This window comes from Chinchilla lanigera, unplaced genomic scaffold (genome assembly GCF_000276665.1).
Source record: "Chinchilla lanigera isolate Chin_1 unplaced genomic scaffold, ChiLan1.0 scaffold00018, whole genome shotgun sequence".
Classification (NCBI taxonomy): domain Eukaryota; kingdom Metazoa; phylum Chordata; class Mammalia; order Rodentia; family Chinchillidae; genus Chinchilla; species Chinchilla lanigera.
Genome location: NW_004955419.1, coordinates 23,388,461 through 23,408,117, shown reverse-complemented (window position 1 = coordinate 23,408,117; position 19,657 = coordinate 23,388,461).

The window sequence follows — 19,657 nt, the reverse complement described above, 5'->3', positions numbered from 1 at the left end:
AAAAAAGAAGAGACAGAAAACCAATATAATTTAATTCACTACAAAATAAGATTAATGGGTTTATTTAATTAATGATGGACAGATAATGAACTGCACATATTTAAGCTATAAAATTTTGATAAGGCTGTACTCATGTATATGTGAAATCAGGGGTGGGGTATAGCTCAGTGATAAAGTGGTCGCCTAACATGCACCAGGCTCTGGTTTAATTCTTAATGCCATGAAACAAAATAAAACAAAAAAAAAACAAAACGTGAATTTTTCATTCCAATCAAGATAATACCTACATCATTATCCAAAAACATCAGCTCATTTTCATTAGTAATTTCATCCACTTGATCCTGTCCTAATGACATACATTAAAAAATCTGCTTTCCATAACTAAAATTATTAGTTTGTCCCTACTAGAGTTATCCATAAATGTAGTCATATAGTGTTTATTCTTTTCTACATGGCCACTTTTAGTCAGCATAATTCTTTTGAGACTCATTGAAATTGTTGTTTACAATAATAATTCATTCCTTTTTATTGTTGAGTTTTATTGCATAGATATACCACAAATGTTGGAAGAGAATAATGCGAGCCAGGTATGATGGCGCACGCCTGTAATCCCAGCACTCTGGAGGCTGAGGCAGGAGGATCGTTGTAAATTTGAGACCAACCTGGGCTACAAAGTGAGCTCAAGTCCAGCTTGAACTGCATAGGGAGACCCTGTCTCAAAAAGATAAAAAAAAAAGAAAAATAAAGCAAAGCTAGACAATAGGAAGCTACCAACTACCTTACAGTTCCTAAATTCGGGTTTTCCAGCAGGATAAATCATATGAGGAAATTGTGTAACTATAATCAGTGTAATAGTTTCTTTGCTTTCCTTCCTTGTTCACAGTATAAAAAGAGATCATAGATAAATCCTTTTTTTGTTACATATATATAACATCATAAATGTAATCATTATGTACTGTGAACATGTACCAAAATATTTTTTAAAATAAATGTTTCAATGTAAAGAAAGATTTAAATATAGACAAACATTATTAGAACCATGATATAATAGAAAAATAACAAATACTATAGACTTACATAGGTAACATTATTGGAACCATGATAGAATAGAAAAAAATAAAATAAACATAAATGTGTAAAATTTGAATAAATTTTAATCCAAACTAAACATTAATCAACATCATTACTGTTTAAAGTTTTATAAATTAATTGTTGAGGTAATCTAATGATTTGTAATTATAAGCCTAAATAGATCACATAACAATCTATTTATATATGTTTAAATTAATCATATAGCCAAAGACTTTCTCCAATATGTACTGAATAATCCTTATTAATTTGTCTTCAATGAATAAGTAATGCCTAATTTAGTTAAATAAATACCTTAACCATCCTAAATGAATTCAAAACACACACATGATATTTACAGTGAATTCCACTCTCAAGGAAAAATGCGCTAGTAGATTAAAAGTGTTTTAAATAGGGGCTTAGCCTAGCAGCAAAAGCACCTGCCTGGCAAGCACAAGGTCGTGAGTTCGGTTTAGCTCAGCAGCAAAAGCACCTGCCTGGCAAGCACAAGGTCGTGAGTTCGGTTCCCGGTACCGCAGAAAAACCACAAAAAAAAAAAAAAAAAAAAAAAAAGTGTTCTAAATAAATTAGATCAGTATTTTTTCTTATTACTCCATTGACTATAGTTATTTTCTTCAGCCTGTCATAGTGCCTGTTCATTAGAAATTTTTTGGAAATGAGTTATAAAGAGCCAACATGTTAAGAAAATTATAAGTATGTAGGGATTTTTCAGTGATTCAAGCACTGATTTAAAAGAATAGATAGGGATTAAAGGCAGAGGGAACTGGAGAAACTCTCTGCTGTTTTGTTAACTTCATTTCAAGAATAGAGACAAATTTAATGTGCGTCTGTTCTTCTCACAGTTTACTAGATCTGTGACCTGATTTTTTTCTAGGGGATGGAGGGACTTTCACTGTGACAATCTGGCACACATTACTTTCACGAGAATTCAGTATTTGGACAAGAAGATGAGGACTGGGGGAAAAAGTCTCTGACCCAAAATTATGAAAATTCTGTCTTCCCCTCAAGGAGAGAAGCTGGAACCATTGGATAGGAGTAGACTTGTTATTACAAGTTCCTGGAGAAATATTCAGCACTGGGGAGCAAATTTCTGTTGAGGTAGAGCCACACTTGTGGGGCCTCTGAGAAGGTGAGTCAAAACTTCCAGCTGCAAAAGTCTCCAGTTTATAGGAACTGCATTTTCTTTTCTTTTCTTTTTTTTTTTTTTTTGTCTTTTTGAGACAGCATGTTGCTACGCAGTTCAGGCTGATCTTGGACTCACTTTGTAGCCGAGGTCCGTCTCGAACTTGCAATAATCCTCCTGCCTCAGCCTCCCACGAGTACTGGGATTACAGGTGTGCACCACGATGCCCAATTTGTATTTACTTTTTGCTATCTCTGAAACTTTAATAATGTTTTATTAGGAGTTATAGTGTGCTGTCAACAGTTCCACTAGTGAAATATGCAGAGGGGCTGTATCTGAGGTGAAACTCTATTAAAACTGATAGCAATCTAGGAAAAGTATAAATCTCGGAGTTGAAGGAGTTTATCACTATCAAAATGTGATGAAAATTAAAGATGATACCAGGAACTGGAAACAAACGTGTAGTCAGTGTAGTGCTTAAGAGCTAGAGTGAACATACAGAGAGTACAATAATTCTAAAGAAATGCCCAGATATACTTATGTATGGATCTTGATAATAACTAGCAGAAGATGGATCCTGAACTCCGTATATTTCATGGAATCGTTTAGAGTCAGATTTCATAAGTTTGTGAGGAATGGAAAAAGTGCAGACAAAATTTTAAAAGGGGAAAATAATTACAAATATATTACAATAATTACAAATAATTAATTACAAATAATTACAAATATATTACAAAAATAATTACAAATATATATTAAAAGCAGTATAAGTGAAACTCATATGAATCCTCCAATCTATCTGCTCTCCAATAGTGCCATAAGCAGTCAGACAATGTTTAGGGTAAGGAGAATATTATTATGAGGATTCACCTTTATTGAAGACTCCACTAAACTAACTTTGAACATTCCTTCAGTGAGTATAATAGTGCTTCTTTTATATTTTTACTTTGACATATAAAGAAGTGTTTCTTTGAGAACCCTGAAGTTATCTCCAGTTGTAATACAATCTCACAAATGTGAAATCAATGGTTAAAACTGCCTTCATCATGAAAGGGAGCCATTTAAATTATGAAACTTAAACTAAGGAAAATTGCATGTTTAATACAGTCCTAAAAACATTCTGTGCTAACGGATATAACACTTGAAGACCTTTCCTTGTGAAAAAAAATATGTTACACAATATCACGCACTTAAAGAAAAACTTTTCAAAAAAGCTTATGTATTGTAAAAAGCTATATTCTTTTCTAAGGGTCATAGCATAAGTGAATTTTCTTTAACGCCGTGATTGCTTTGACATAGTACTGAGTCAAGTCCAAGTTTTCTTATCTGTCAATGACTATAACAAAGCAGACCTAACTCACAGTCTAGATTAGTTGGGAGTCAAAATTACTAGTAGTTGTATTGATTCACAGAATTCCTTTAAGAAAATGACAGTGCTTCTCTGAGTGAATGAAGAGAGCAGTGGAAAAATAACCAGTCAGTTCTCAGGCTTACTGATTTTTATCTTACTTTGACAAGGTCGATAAATACAGAAAGAACATATTGATTTTGTTCCCTGATTTTCTCATATCCCATCCAACATGCAAGGTTATATCCAACGTACCATGTCATGCCCCAACCTGAAACACACATATTCATGCATACAAGCACAGTGAGCTATAATGCCTATAGTTCAAAGGGTCTGGTAAGAGAACCGGAATCCGGTAGCTGTGTAGGAAAATTTGAGCACAATCATGAACAACCTTTAAAACTCTGTGGTTGGAACTGCTAAAAATATACATATATATATATTACAGCCATGTTCATATTTGCCATATACATGGAAGCCAGCCATTGTTTAAAGTAACTACTGGCATGATTTCACAAAATGGTAGATGTAAATTATCTGTTGATTAAAGTTTCTTCCAATTTTAAATGCTTTTCACGTTTAATTAGAAATGGGCCATTCATCACTTGAGATTACAAATATTCTCTACATTTATTTAACATACACCTGTACCATGTTGGGAATCCATGATAACCAGGGTTTGCTCTAGAATTAAAAATAATACAACTACTCAAGAAATTGTTCTTTACTGGTAACATTTAGGCAGACAATTTAAGCCACTGGCAATAATTTTATCTGAGACTTTTAAAACCTTCGGAGGACAAAACAACCAAAGTAACAATTAATTTGAAATGTGGACAACCATTACTAATTTCCTACCACTTTGTCTGTAACTCTGTATTTCTTGTATTGTTCTTATTCTATTTTGTAAATGGATGTCTGTTCTTATGCTATTTTGTAAATGGATGTCTGTTTATTAATATTTTTTCTTCTTTTATTTTTAAAATAAGTTAAAAAATGAAATGTGGAAAATATCTTGCGCTGCTGGAGGCAAATACTTGAAATTAATTTAGGGATTTAGGAATACAGTGGTAGGTACATGCATGAGTGTGTGTGTGTGTGTGTGTGTGTGTGTGTAGGAGCAGGGATTGCTGCAAAATATATTGTTGATTATATCAAATCACAACCAAATTTAGAGGGGTAGATTTGTAGACACTGGTAAGAAATCCACTCTTAATAATATAGGAGTTCTTCCAGTACTGGATGCCTAAACCATTGCTGAGGGCAAAGAATTCAGTTTTTAAGAACCCAATAAAAGTTATTATAGCCCATAGAAGTTTATGAATTGTAATCAAGTGTAGCCTCCTGTGTGAGAAGGAATATGTGACCTAGATATTGAAAGTAATTAGAATCTTAAGATATTAGCCACAAGAAATGTTTTAAAAACTAGCATAGCAAACAGATTTTAAATACGGTGTATCTGTTGCATAGTTTTTATGTATAATTGTTTCCAAAATCTAAATGATATTTATGTTGCTAAACTAGAATTATAGGTTCATTCGGCAAAAGCTATAGGGACCATTCTTTGTATTTATAGAATGAAGCATGCTAGAAAGTACAGCAAGAACTTGCATGTATGTATATACAGGATAGTTAACATAGTTGATCTACTCTCTTCTATTTCTTTGCTGAAAGAAAGGGTTAATGAGTCCTTGACTGATCAATATTGCATGTCTTTATCTGTTTTCATGAGAAACCACTTTGAAGATATCAATATGCAGTACAACAAGCATTGTTAATTTCCTACCACTTTGTAACTCTGTATCATCTGTACTGTTCTTTTGCTATTTTGTAAATGGTTGTCTGTCTGTTAATGTTTTCCTCCTTTTATTTTTAAAATAAAAAAAAAGAAAGCACAGCAAGAAGAGTATGATATGAAGTGGTGAGTGATGAATGGCAGAAAATTATTCATTAGTAACTTTGAATGAAACTTAAAAAGTAACAACTGCAAAAATACACATTGCCCTTCTTCGTATTTCTTCAAAAGTATGTAAGTGGTCCTGGACTGCCTGTTCTCACGAGGATTTGTAGTTAGAATTAATAGGTATCAAAAAGAGGCCCTTGGATACCGGATGCAGAAATTTGACCTTCAGTGCTGGTGAAAAGTCTTATGATATGGCTCTCTGCGCACTCATGCATGTGTAATTCCATCCTTGGAAAATGTCTTAATAGATTCTCCTTTGCTGTGCACGTCATTTGTGGCTGTTCACCGACGTCTACACCACAACCATTCCCACAGAAGCCACCATCCATTCCTAAATCATGCTAGTATTTTTAAAGAGTGCTAATTTTCGCTTTTATTTCCATTGCAACATTCTATAGCAACTCTTCTTTTCAATGGCAAATAGCTTTGATATATCATTCAGCTGTCCTCAGGAGTCGTAGTCCATTTTATTGTTAAAAAGAAATTAAATAATTCAATAATATTTATAAGGCATTGTCTTTTTCTATAATACCATGCCACAGTCCCTTATAGTTGCTCCACTTACATAGTAAGAAACTTCTTAGTGTGCCTTATAGGTACTTTGCAAGGTCTCTACGCTTTTGTTCCACCCTAGACTGGCTTTCTCTTAGGTTTTGTCATGCCTCCTTCCTTCACATAGTTCAATACTCAAACACTATCTTATCAAAACAGCTTTCCCACCATTCTCTTTATTTTCTTTCTTAATGTATGCTATTGCTGACTTTTGCTTTCTTGCTTTTTAAACATTTTTTAGTATCTTTCACTTTTATGTATTTTCAAGTAAAGTGAAGGAGAAATTCAAGAGAATTCTATGTATACTTTCTCAGACATTAATTGCTTAGACTTTGTGATTTGGTTTTGCTTTGTTATTGTTTTTCTTTTTTGAGCAGCGAGAAGGTATACAGCATTTATTAAGCCATCTTATATGTGTGCAGTTTATGAACCCCAGGTAATCAACAGTAACATCAAAGGACACTGATAATCAGAATAGAAAAAAATGAAAATGTTTGAAATATTGTGAGAATTATCAAAATGTGAGTAGTACCCTCAGCAAAGTCTGTACTTTATATATCAATCTCTAGTAACCAGTCTTATCCTAACAATGATTAGCAAAATTTTACAAATTAAGAAACGTATTATTGACACTATTGTTTCCTATTTCATCATTCATGTTTAGTTTTTGGAAGTTATATGACTGAGCAGTTTTTGTGAACAGGACCTTGTTACTGCTGTTCACTCTTAATCTCAATTCTTTTTGTTTTTCTTTTAATTTTAAAAATAAAAGAAGGAAACATTAACAAACAGACAGCCATTTATGATGTAGCTCAATTCTTATAACAGAAGAGCAACACAGAGCTAGAATGACTGGCACAAACTTTAGAGTCTTGGCTTAATCTTGCTACCTCTATCAACTGCATAAACTATGATCAGTGATGTAAGTTTTCTGAGCCTCTGTTTTCTTCTGTGTAAAGAGAAGCTGAGCTTTAACTCATTTTTAGGGCTAATATGTGCAATTAATGTATAAGTGTTATAAATATTTCCCAGCATAAAGTATAAGTTATACATCATCACATAAATGCAAAAATATCAAACAGATATTGGACATTATGTAATTATTTGTTGAATGAATGATATAATTGCGTGAAAATCTCAATTGCTTACAAAGAATTTTAAAAGTATGATCTAGATCACTGGTAGGGAGGGAGGGGGAAATTTTATGCATTCTTTCTGTGGTTCTGGATGGTAGAGGCTGTATCACTGTCAGCATATAGCTTCCAGAGTCACTTTGTATATCACCATACCACTTATACATTGGAGGAACAGAGGTGAAAAGTGACAAAGGACCCTACTGAAGATATTTATGAATTGAGACTTCTGAAAGAAACAGATAAATGTCATTCATATTTTATTAGCCAGAAATATGTCATACACTGCACCTAACCAGAAAAGAGGATGGTGATTATGGTTTAGGTATGAGCTCAGAAATAACAGAAAAGTATTTTGGTGAACAGCTATGCAGGCATTAACACCACAAAGAATTTGATTGAAAAAAACAAAGATTAAAGTTGGACTTACTAGTCATGTCCAAAAGAGGAGGACCTTTGTAAGTATGTAGAATTTTTAAATTACAACTATTAAAATAGTAGATTCCTGTAAGCAATTATAAATTATTTTTTCCATCCTGAAAAATAGCAGTGACTCAGCCAGGAGTAATTGAGGGGAATGCTAAACCTGAGGTGGAAGGAAGTAATGCTAATGTCTTTGGAAATGCTAATGTCACACCAGTGATGTAGTGTGACCTCAGTCACAGCATGAGTGGAAGTGTTCCACCAGAGAGGAAAGAAATATGCTCTTACTGTGTTCAAAAATTTCTTCTGGTCTGAAAGTATAAAGCAGCTTCCTTGCATTCTCTTTCGTATTCCAGTTAGGTTTCTAGTCCTTCTTTATATTTATTCATCAAAAATGCTCTTGTCAAGGTTGCTGTGATAAATGAAATTAGAAATTTTAGAACTACTTATATTCTTATAAATAAGAACATATTCCAATTATAACTGTAGTAGTAACTATAATAATAAATAATCATGACTTCACTGTATTCTGTTCCATATAATCATAGTTAACTGTAAACCTGAATCTGCTGAAAATATTACAAACAATAACTCTATTTTGTCTACTTTGGTGATGCAAGTAGAACTTTTATTGGACACTATCTAAGGAGGTCTTTCCCAAAGAGTGTATAGGGACCTGAACTCACCCTTGTTACAGAAGAGCATGTCAGGACCTCTCGGGGAGAGATAGATATAGGTTTATCAAGGAGAAATGAAGTACACACTCAGAGGGAAGTTTCAGCTCTGGAGCAATGTCATGGTCTGGGGCTGGATAATTCCACGGTGTGGAAATCTGTGGAATTTATAAATCTAGAGTAAACATGGGCTTATGTACAGTTGAAATGAAATAACTCATTCTATACATGAAAGGCAATTGCCTCTTATAGAATGTGATTGTTAATCATAATATATCCATTGACTGGATTAAGAAATGTCCTGGAGGGCAGCAACACACTTCTCTTTGTGTCTGGTTGGGTCACGGAAGCATGATCTTGCATTTTATATATGGTCCCCGATCCTTCATTCTCTGGCATTGTTTCCCTGTTCTGTTTCCTGCCACCATGAACTAAGCAGATTTGTTTGCTAAAGCCTTTCTGCCATGATGCACATGTCTCAGATCCAGCCTAACACGGACTGACTCCCTTGAAATAGGAAGCCAAATTAAACCTAGTCTACCTTAAATTGTGGCTGGCAGGTACTATGTCCCTAGAAAGTTAATACAGATGAATGACTCATTTTATAAGAGAAGAGCACAAACTCTATGGAGTATATTTTCAAGGTATAAGAATTTAGGAGGGAATAGTGTAGAAGGAAAAAATACTGGGTAAATGTTATTGTGCCTTAAAGCTGTAGTTTTCTTAAAAGTACAATTTTAAAATTATGATTTTCCTTGTCTCCTTCTTATCTACCTTTATTTTCTAGTCTACCTCAAACCAACTGCCCCCTATTTCCACCTGTTTGTTTTTCAGTCACACTATATAAGGTGCAGTATTTCCTTTAATGCACATTCAGACAAGCGATGTTAAGAGTTCCTAGTGATTGCATGTTTTTGAGGCAGTAAGTAGGCATATATTTGAGATTAGAAATATGTAAGAAGAAGTATCCACTAAAAGTTTCTCTCGGTTTTAAAAACAAATAGCTGTTCCAAAAACTTTCACAATATAACATCAAGTTCGAGCCACATCATTGATTTAGTGTGAACACGTTCTATGAAAAATTATTATGATTATGCAGTTAATACCTGTTATCTTAAAAATTTAAAACAGCAACCATATCTGTATCAATACGTTGTGGAAAGCCGTAGGGAAAGTTTAGGAAAATATCTTGACATTTCAAAAATTTCTAACATTCTTTTCTGGTAAAGATAGGTCTTTCTATTTCATAGATTAAAATTCCAATCTGGTTTTTGAAGAGGTTGCTTGATAATTTTTCTGTAAAGTAGGTCATTTTAAAAGCAACTAAAATTATCTACCACTATTCATTCTTCAGCTCGCATGGACAAGATAGGCAACCTTCAAATGACAAGATTCATCCAGCTGTTAACTAATTTGAACTCAGTTGTAAACACTGAATGACTCTATCAAAGAGGTTAAAGTTTTTACCCCATAAAAGTAAAACATATTTGTGACATCACAGATAGAAGACTTCTTAACAAGAAAAAAGTACCGAAGGAATGATTTTTAAAGATTAAAAAACAATGATTGCAAAAAAATAGTGAAATTCTTATTGTGTAGTGCGCCACCTACAGCCTAATTAATGGGGTCATGAGCTAATTTGTCTACTATGCTAATTATGTCCCCTTTTTCATTTTCTACTCTGCTATATACAGTAATTGGTAACTATGTCTTTTTTTGTATCTTTTATTTCCTATGGTTAAAAATAAATGGGTGTCCTTATAACTAAATTTGAAAGAGAATATAAATAATGTCATAATCCAAGTACTATATAACTTCTAATGTCTGTAAATTGACAAGATTCACTTGAATTTTCCTTAAATCTAACTGCTTCTTGTGCATGCAAATATTTGGTGTGTTGTTCCTATAATCCACTCATGTAATTTTAGCAAACATTCTATGTGATTTGACATTAAAATAAGCCACTTTTTGTATAATTTAGTATACTTAACTTTAAAGCCTAAGTTTTTTGGTAAAGCCTTCCTTCATTAGCTGGTAGTTAATAATCAAAAAATTTCTAAATGTGAGTGAATTGAACTTCTCAAATGCCTGTATTTTTGTATACCAGAAATACAAGCTAGTTCTAATTAACACATGAGAAAACATACAGACATTTAGCATAGCAAGCAACACATAACAAGTGGTTAGCACGTATTTCTGTTTTATAAGTACACAAAACTATAAATCATTGTCAGTAAAATTTCTTCTAAAAATCTTATCTCCATTTGTCATTTCATCCTGAATTTATAAGGTCTTAAATATTTTTAGTTAAATGCAATCATATTATACTTCTGATTCATAAAAACACATGTTGCCCTTTGAATATCTCCATTGAATACCTATAGTGTAATGGGCATCAACTACTGAGGGTATGATGCCAGCTGGCACAGTTTTGCCTTTGTATATTTGTTTTAACTTGGAAACATCCTCACAAGTATTTCCATCAAAATGATTACCCATTATGATAGTTTATCAGGATACATGAACTTCACTGGATTAAGAAATGCCTAGCAGATTACTAAAGAACAGTTCTGGGTGTGTCTGTAGAGATGATTGGTATGTAGACCTGCAAACTAAAAGGAGAAGACACTTCTTGGATATGGTGGAATCAAGTAACAGACTTGCTTCTTGCCTGGATAGAATAAAAAACAAAAGAAGAAGAGAGTGCACTTTATGAAGAGCTCCAGTTTGCTTCAGGGTGTGCATCTTTTGGACCATTGTCTTGGCTATCACTCTCAAATTTTTTAGTCTTCAGACACAGATTCATACCAAAAACTCTCTAGCGAGCTTCCAGGACTTCCACCTTGGACAGCTGCTGCATTCTTGATCTCTCTTTTTCTGAAACTTCTGTCTTCTAGGGCTGGGGAGCTACTGGATCCCATAGCTCTCCAGCAGGTTGATGGCTGATATGGACTCTCCTACATCTGCTCCTGTAAGCCTACCTAAAACATTTCCTTATATAATTTTCTAACAGTTCTGTTCCTTTATAGAACCTTAACCAACAGATGTTGGGGAAACTGTAGTTCTAAAGAAACTGAATTGTAAGAATGAATTTCTCTAATTAATTTGGTGGTTCCTGGATCTGCCTTTTTAATTTGATCAGTCATAAAGTTGTCAGAGTATCTCCTGATTTTTTAGTGTACTGATAGCCCATGGTGTGAACTGTTTAAAGCAGTTCACAACATAGATCCATTTGATTTTCCTTATTGATCACTTGAAAGGAATTTAGTGACTCTGTGCAGAGAAATTTAAATATTTTGGGAAGAGTAAAAAATAAAATGCAGCTGAATCATTGTTCTTAACATTTCTGTACAAACCACTAGAGAAAAATAGTGAATTCAAAGATTCTTATTACCAATCCAGACACCAAAAAATAATCTGAAATTTCCTAAATGTGACCTGATGGAGTACCTTCTGTCTTTTAGCCATAGGGACGAAGTTGCTGAGAACAGAATACAAGCTTTCATAATGTGATTGGCTGAATCACAGCAGAGGTCTTATTTAAAGTTACTGTGCTGATCAGAAAAGAATAGGCTTTCATAAATTGAGATTTTTTAAATTTTGGGAAGAGACTGCTGAGTCTGGGGAAATTGAATGCCTAAATCATGATGAAACTACTTTGCTGGAAGAAAGGATGTTCCCCATGCTCAGTGTGAAAGCCTACCCTTATGGACTTGGCCTCTCCAACAGTATGTGAGGAAATTAGTCTTATGTTGCTTAAAAAAAGAGTATTGGCCTTACTTGATGCATTTCCCAAGCAAGATAATGTCTAAGCTCCTCAGAACCCACCCTCACCACTTAATTTTGCCTCCCAGCCTAAAACTAGGCTCAGATCACAGAAGGTTCCAAAGGGTGAGGGACACAGCATGACCATGAGGAGATATGCTAAATGACCAAAGAACTAGAGTTCTCTACTTCTTATGAAAGATCAAGGAACACGTATACACACAATGGCAGAAGGAACATAAACTCAGGGCAGGGTGAATTTCTCAAGATGAACTAATTAAGTAGAGATTCTGGCTTTAATGTCACAGCTCCCGGAGTTTTAAAAAATTGTTACTAATTAATTCATTTGCTTAGCTGAAATATGCATCAAAAGATGGCCTGCTATGAATAATCTGGTGATGCCTGATATTACTTGGTTTTCTGTTTATGAGGGTATTCAAAAGCTCAGAAATACAGGAAATCTGAATTTGCTCATTTCTGAACTTGTGGAGTGAAGCACATTATGGTAGAGAAGGCAAAATAGTAGATATTAGAGGTGCCTCTTCCAGGGAAAATGGTACACCAAAAATATTGTACTCCAGGAGGAATTACAGAGATTAGTATCCCCATAAAGAACGTCAAAGAGGCAGGGCTGGTGGTTTCCACAACTTCTCTACTTAACATTTTTATTTACCCTGTGCAAGAAAGAGATGGATCTGGGGTAACACAATGTATTATTTTAAGTTTAATCAAATTGTGACTCTAATTGCACTGCAATTGCTCTACCAGATGTGGATTTCTTGTTTGAGCAGATTATCAGAGCTTCTGGCACATGGTATACAGTTATTGATTTGGAAAATGCATTTTTCTTCATCCACATCCATAAGGCTCACCAGAAACAGTTTACTTCCAGCTAGCATAATTAGTGATAGAAGTTTACTCCATACCTCAGGAGTATAACAACCCTGCACCCTGGTGTCACAACTTTGTTCACAAGGATCTTTAGCATCTTAAATTTCTAAAAGGATTTATTTCACTTAAGAGTATGGTCTCAAGATACACCCATTTACCTATAAATGTCTCAAGTCTATCCTTCATGGCAAAGAAATATTCCATTGTATATATATATTAAAAAAAAACATCTTCTGTATCCATTCATCGATTGATGGACATTTAAAGTTTTGCCAAGCTTTAGCTATGACAAATTGAGCTGATACAAAAAAGTATATATTACAGTGGTATGATGCTTTCAATTAATCAGGAAGATATCAAGAAGGGGAAGAGCTGGGTCAAATAGAACCTCTAATGTTCCTTTTCTTTTTGTTTGAGGAATCTGCACACTGATTTCAACAGTGGTTGTGCCAATTTGCCCTCCCACCAACAGCAAAGAAAGGTCCCTTTTTCCCCACCATCTCTTGTATTACTGGCTGATTTCTTGATAATAGCTATTCTTTCTGGAGTGAGATGGATTCTCAGTATTGTTTTCATTTGCATCTCTCGAATGACTAGTGACATTGAACATTTTTCATATATTTACTGACCATTTCTACTTCTTTGTCTGTGAAGTGTCCATTCATTTCAAAGCCCACTTTCATGTGTTAAATAACGCATGCTTTTTCCAGTGTGAGAATCCAAAAGTATAAATAAGGAGCAAAATGTATAATAGAAACATTGAGATAGGAAGAAAATGTTCAAATGGGAAGGGGAACTCAGGAGGTAAAGAGGAAAAGGAAAGAATGGAAAATAGGAAAGAGAAAAAAGAGGAAAAATGGAAATAAAGCTTTGCAAATAGAGGGGAATAAAGGTTGAAGGGATGGGATGGGAATGGAATAAAAGAAGAAGCAAGATATATCATGTACAGGTACAGATTCCTTATGATGAATGTGATCATTATGTATATCTAACTGTTATGGTTTGTGTCTGGGTGTCCCCCCAAAGACTCATGCGGTCATGGGGCAGGCTTTAGAGTTTTATTGATTATGGGTGCGAGAGCTACACCCGCCCTGGGGTGGATAGTTTGCATATGTAAGGGAGAGGAAGAGGCTGCTTGAGGCCATTCCTCCCTTTTAGTGCTTGTGGCTTTTGCTGTGTTCTGCTGCCATGAGCTGTAGCCCTCTGCCGTGTGCCACTCTGCCTTGTAACCTGCCAAGTATGGACTAAAACCTCCACAAACTGTAAGCAAAATAAACCTTTCCTTCCTTAATTTGGGGTGTCAGGTATTTTGTCCCAGCAACGAAAGAAAAGTAACCAAGATGCTTACCAATAAACTTAATTAAAATATTCCTAAAATAAATCACCCTGGACCATTGCAAGTAGACATGTGGAAGGAATGGGAATTTTCCATGGGCTCAACAACATGGACTTCCATTCACTTAGGCATATCTGGCTTTCTGGATGGCCTATGTGCCAACAGCAGAGACCAACACTGAGTCCCCTATATAGTACCATTCCAATCATCCAGATACCTCACAGCAGGTTCAGTATTCTATAATGGAAAGGGCAGCCCTTTGTCCTTACTGAAGTGGACATATGTACCTGGTATGGATTCATCTTTCTTTCCCGTGCTTCTGATGATAGACCATGAGTAGAAATAGGAAATACCTCATCCACCCTCATGGTTTTTCACACCTCATTGCTTCCAAACAAGGAACATATTTCATGGACAAAGAAGTTGGCAATGGGTACAGGCTCACTTAATTCACTGGGCTGTCCAGAAGTAATTGTATCGGTAGACCAGTGAGTCCTGTTAAAGATCCAATTACAGCTAGGTGGCAATAACATGCAGAGGTGTGGTGAAGTTTTACAGAATGGTTTCTGTACTCTGTTATCTTCCAATACCTGGTATTCTTTTTTTTTTTTTTTGCTTTTTCTCCGGTACCGGGAACCGAACTCATGACCTTGCTCTTGCCAGGCAGGCGCTTTTGCCACTGAGCTAAATCCGCAGCCCCTACCTGGTATTCTTTATTCCATAGATAGAATTAATTGGTCTCAGAACCAAGGAGTGTAAGTGGGGATGGTGCCATTTACCATTACTACTTGTGACCCAGTAGTAAAATTTCTGTTGCCCATTTCATCAAATGTACACTCTTCTGATCCAGGCGTCTTAGCTCCAGAGGGTGGGAGACTTTCACCGGTGGCACAGCAGTGATTTTATTGAAGAAAATTAAGATTTCCCTTGGCCATTTTGAACTCCTCATGTCTCTGAGTCAACAGACTAAAATATACATACAGTGTTGGTGGAGGTGTTTGCTCTAAACTACCCAGAGGAATTTGTACTATTACTCTACAATGGAGGGAATGAAGAATATGTTTGTAATGCAGGAGGTTTCTTAAGGAACACCCTAATGTTATCATATCCTGTTATTAAGGTCATTGAGAAATTACAATGATCCAATCCAGGAAAGATAAAAAGTGGCCTAGAATATTCAGGAATAAAGATAGAGGTCCCCTGAGGTAAAGACCAAAGATCTAGGGAGGAGCTTGCTACACGCTAAGGCAATATAGAATTGGTATTAGAAGAAAAAAGTTATAAGTACCAACTCTGACCACATGACCAGTTATAGAACCAAGGATTGTAATTAGCATGGATTGTTTTAAATTTTGTTAATAGACTTGTGCATATTTGTACATATATTAAGCAGATATCTTTGTTTTCTATCTTTGTAACATAATATTGACTTATGTCAGTATTTATGTATTGTTAAATCCACATTATAACATTTAAATTATGGTATTCCCTTAGAAGAAAAGGCATTATACCTCCCAAAAATATTGCCTTCCATTCTGGGAGGACATTAGTTTGCTTTGCATGCGTGGTAGTTATATTAGGTTAGGCATAATTATGAACTTCTTGTATTTGGAGATTAAGTATGGTTTAGGTTGGTGTGTCTGCTTGTTAAGCTGATAAGGAATTGATTGTGATAGCTGTGACATATCCACTTGTGTGGAGAATGAAACGGCTTACATATTAGTACGTAACAGTTCTGGGTACATCTTGGATGATCGACAAGCCTGAAAACTGAGGAGGGAAAACCTACCCCTGAGGTGAGTGGCACCAGTGAAAAGGATTTACCCTGGATGCAATAAAAAGGTGAAAATAAATTCATGCATTTTCAAAGAGCTTCAGTCTGTGTGCATCTTTTGCTGCCCTTGCATTTAGATACTGGTGCACATTTTCTTCAGCCTTGCAGCAGAAACTCATGCCAGAAGCCCTCCAGGGAGCTTCCAGGCTTTCAGCTTTAGACAAGTGCTTCATCCTTGATCCATCTTGTTTGGAGCTGCCATCTTCTTGGGCTGGGTATCTGTGGATCCTCGGGCTCTCTCTGGCCAGATTGTCATGGTACACTCTCCCCATTCTGATCTTGAAAGCACACCTAATAAATGCCCTTGCATTTCCATACATATATTTTCTACCAATTCTGTTCCTGTATAGACCATTAATCGATACCTCCATATCTCAACTCCATATGACATCTCCTCATGTTTAGTAGTCTCAGCTCCAGACCTCCTGAGTCCTAATAATGGTAAGACCTATAGAATAGTTTTATCCTTGTTATTCTCATTCCTCTTATCAATTATAGAGGAACAAGAGGACCTCTCATAGGTCTATTAAAGTGATCACATATAGTAATTTTTTAAATTTATATTTAACACTTACAATTCTATTTAATCACTGCTCACAGAGTATACATTATTTTACATATTTGTTAAGATATCAAGTAATTTAATACTAAAATGATTGTGTTGTTTTCCTTACACATGTCAAGTGTTTGAGAGGCAGAGGTTAATAAATACTTTGTCTGTAGTCTGACAACTAGTAACTGTTTCCATGCAGATAATCTGTATCTGTTTTCTCTTTTCTTAACATAGTGTTACTCATTTACAATCTGACCAAGACTACCTTAATATTTTTTTACCTTGACTAGACTTCAGAAATATTTCACCGTGCAAGATACCCCCTGACTTCTCTTCCCTTAGAGTACCTCTGCCCCTTCAGTCTGTACATCTTTTCCCAGTCTTTGCCAGTTTTACAGGAATGTCTTTCTGAAGGACTATGGGGCCATTCCTTTAAAATGAAACCATTAAGAAGGATAATGTTCCCATATCTCAGTCTGTGTGGGAGAGTAGAAGCCTAACTTCTGATAAAACTACAATTTACAAATACAGATAGCCTAATCACAGTGACCAACTTCCTGCTCCAAACTTTTCCAATTCTTTCCCACTAGCACACTCTTTAAAAATCTCACTCATTTTGACTCAGTGTGGTTGAATTCAATCTCTCATCCCTATTTGATCTGAACTTCCATAGCTGTATGTACATGTTCATGCCTTATATTTAAACACAAAAATATTTAAGCACAAGGTTATTTAGAATTATAAAATGTTATAAACGTATCACTTTCACATACCAAAAAAATAGGTTGAAAAAATACAAGGAAAATTGTAAACTTTAAAATTGTATTTCTATATCTGGTAATATGAATAACTAATTTGAAGACAAAAGCACAATTTTAAAGTTTACAGTTTCCCTCGTGTTTTTTTCAACCTATCTTTTTTGTATATGAAAGTGATATATTTGTAGCATTTTATAATTTTAATAATCTGTGCTTAAATATTTTTGTGCTTAAACATAAGGCACAAAACTGTATGCAATATAACATCTGCTATTGAATTCCTACCATCTTGTTTAGTGAAATTTTGTATCATTTCTAATGTTTTAAAATTATTTTTATTCTCTTTAAAAATAAAAAAAATCACTTTTAATAAACCTGAACTTTCAAGAAAAATCAGTTATCCAAGGTTATAATTCCTCTTTCCCCTCCTAGAAATTCAGTTCAGAAAATCCCCTCAGGGTCTTAGAAATACAATACGGTGGTAAATCAGGACTGTGCTTTTGCTTATGAATTGAGCCAGCACTTTTCCTCTGATGCTATAGATTCACAAACCCTACTGATTTCAATCTTCAAGAAAAAGGTCCTAGTAAATGGATAGCACATTTCCTAACCTCAGACACGTGCAAATGGTTTGCACTGTAGCACAGCCCACTGAACAGATAACCTGGCAGACAGCAGTAATACACATTATCTACCTTGAAGACAATCCCAGGACCACATAAAAGCCACTAACCCCAAACAACAATGCACCTTTATTTTCTCTGAATATGTACTTAAACTGTGCCTAGTGAAACCTTCCCATGCTTTTCAAGGACGATTCTTTCCTGTGATGCGAGTTAAAGACACTTCATAACCTTATGGTTATGGTGATTTAGGATCCCCATCTTTCCTTTGGAGAACCTCCTCAGCATCTATCTGATGACATCTCTACATGGCAGAATTTTTCAGTCATTAAAACATGTTCAGAAAATCTTTTAGCTATTAAAATATTGTCAATGTATGCTTCATGAATAAAATTATGTCACTATATATTTTACATGTAAATTCATTTCTTTTTGCTTGATCAACTTCTCTCACTGCTCATAATTTTCTGATTTGTACTTGTGATCCCTTGACCTGTCCAATTGTCTCTAATCCATCAGTTTCTTGGTATAGTAGCACTACTACAAACTTGGATGCACCCAATCAGATGTGACTCTATACCAATGTCTCAATGTACAAATCAAAATATTTTCTTTCTCTATACCAGCAAAACACAACTAGGGAACACTGAATAGCCACAAAACAGGCAGCAATGTAAATGCATCAACCTTATGAAGGTCCTTGACACTTACAAGACATCTGAGTATGGTTCTAGATACTTTTCCAGCTTCTGAGATACCTGTTATTTTTTCTCTCATTCTCAGTTTATATTTCTAAATACAGTGAAAATGCAGTTTCTCCTATGGAAGACAATTTTCTTAAGTTTCCTTATAATCGTACCCCCTTCTAGTTTTTCACTCTATTATCCCTTTTTCCCTCATGAATCTTTTACTTCTTCCTCTTCGCTGCAAATTCTCCTGTGACAATATGTCGACTCTCTGAGCCTCCATTTATTTCTCAGCCCATTTCAAGTACCTTCGTCCTCTAACCCCAAACTTTAACTCCTCTTGATATCATTGCCAATATTTTCCAGTGAAAACTCACTTGATATCTTCCTTTTCTCTGAACTTACTCCAATATTATTTCAAGTGATTTGAAAGAATCCCTCCTCCTCCTCCAAGACATTAAATTCTGTTAGTACTTTTTACACTTTTTTCACAGTTCTTTATTCTTCTTAATTTTTAGAAGTTGGCTATTTCATAGTCCAAGCTCATGAGCTCTTTCAATAACTTTTACTCTTTTCTTAGCCTTTCTAATGAATATCAATGATGTGAAACTCCATCTACATGCTGAGCACTTCCAAATTCCTATCATAAATGCAGACTTCTTATATACGTGTTAGACTCTCTATATAACTGCCCTGGGAATATTTCCACTTGGCTGGGCAAGAGCCTTGAATAAAAGCATCCTTGCTTTTTATTTTTTTTTTTTAATTTTTTTGTTGTTTTTCTGGTACCAGGAATTGAACTCATGACCTTGCACTTGCCAGGCAGTCACTGTGCCGCTGAGCTAAATCCCCAGCCCCATCCTTGCTTTTTAAAACCTGATTTTCTTCTGTAATATATCTCATAAA